Here is a 2,088-nt window from a genome sequence, read left to right as displayed (position 1 = left end):
TCCGGTCTGTGTGACGTCACGGCACGTCAAAAGCCACCGCGGGTTGTTGGGGAGTTCAGAGGCGCAAATAATCATTCAAAATAACTCGAAACGCTCCTTTATTGATTTTAAATCGTCCAAAAAATTGTTTCAAATAACTCCAAGTACTCGTTTATTGATATGGAAATCATTCAAAATAACTCGAAACGCTCCCGTATTGATTTTAAATCGTCCAAAAAAGTGTTCAAAATAACTCCATGTACTCGTTTATTGATATGAAAATCATCCAGAATAATTCAAAACGCTCGTTTATTGATTTTAAATCATCAAAAAAATTGTTCAAAATAACTCCATGTACTCAGTTATTGATGTGAAAATCATTCAAAATAACTCGAAACGCTCGTGTATTGATTTTAAATCATCCAAAAAATTGTTCAAAATAACTCTTAAGTGCTTGTTTATTCATCTGAAAATAATACAAAATAAATCAACACGCTTGTTTATTGATTTTAAATCATCCAAAAAAATGTTCAAAATAACTCCATGTACTCGTTTATTGATATGAAAATCATCCAGAATAATTCAAAACGCTCGTTTATTGATTTTAAATCATCAAAAAAATGTTCAAAATAACTCCATGTACTCAGTTATTGATGTGAAAGTCATTCAAAATTTCTCGAAACGCCCGTTTATTGATTTTAAGTAATTCAAAAATAATAATTCCAAATAACTCTTAAGTACTTGTTTATTGATACGAAAATCATACAAAATAATTCAAAATGCTTGTGTATTGATTTTAAATCATCAAAAAAAGTGTTCCAAATAACTCCAAGTACTCGTTTATTGATATGTAAATCATTCAAAATAACTCGAAATGCCCATTTATTGATTTTAAATAATTCAAAAATAGCAATTCCAAATTACTCTAAGTAGTGTTGTTGATTTGAAATCATTCAAAATAACTCAAAACACTCGTTTGTTGATTTAAAGATTCAAAAAAATAACTCCAAATAACCCAACGTACTGTTATTGATTTGAAATCATTCAAAAAACTAATTCCAAATAACGCAGAGTACTGTTGTTGATATGAAATCATTCAAAGTAACTCAAAACACTAGTTTATGTATTTTAAATAATTCAAAAAAATAATTCCAAGTATCTCAAAGTACTGTGATTAATAGAAAATCATTCAAAGTAACACTAATAACTCAAAACACTTGTTTATAGATTTTAAAGAATTCAAAAAATAAGTCCAAATAATTCAAAGTACTTGTTTATTGATATGAAAATTATTCTAAATAACTCAAAACGCTCGTTTATTGGTTTTTAATCATCCAAAAACGACTCAAAATTCTAATTTATTGATATGAAATCATTCAAAATATCCCAAATATCTCAAAATCTCTGTAGATTGCTTTTAAATAATTCAAAAAAATAGATAAAAATAACTCAAAGTACCCGTTTATTGATTTTAAATAATTCCCAAAAAATAATTCCAAGTTCCATTTGAGATGCCATTTGAGGACAATGAAATGAAGCCTTCCCTATGATGTTATTTCATTACTTTAAGGACTTAAAGTCATTATATTGATTCACTTTTGCAGAATATTTGAGCTGAACTACAATGTTACACGCAGACGTTGCACTTGTTTATGGATTTGAAATCATTCAAAAAATAATTCGAAATAATTCCAAATCACATTTATATCCATTAATTTTTGCAGAAATATTTGAGCTGAGCTGCAGTTCAAATTCAAAGTGACATGCGGACGTTGTACTCATTGATTGTCATGAGATAATTAAAAGTAACCAAATAAAAGTTAATAAATCAAAATAACTCAAAATACTCGTAGATTGATTTGAAAAATTCAAAAATAATACCAAATTACATTTGAGATGGTAGGACTATGAAATTAACTTCTATCCCTATGATGTTGTTTCATTTGTTTAAGAAAAAAGTAACTATGTTGATTCATTTTATCAGAATGAAGCTGATCTGTGGTTCAAATACAAAGCTACAGCCAGATGTTATGTTCATTTATTGATTTGAAAGCACTCTAAATAAGAGATGTAAGGACTACAAGTTGTTTAAGAGTCTCACCTGCTATT

This window comes from Fistularia commersonii, chromosome 15 (assembly GCF_037954325.1).
Source record: "Fistularia commersonii isolate RoL2024-O1a breed Wild chromosome 15, RoL_Fcom_v1.0, whole genome shotgun sequence".
NCBI classification, from domain to species: Eukaryota; Metazoa; Chordata; class Actinopteri; order Syngnathiformes; family Fistulariidae; genus Fistularia; species Fistularia commersonii.
Note: the sequence above shows the minus strand (reverse complement) of the source record.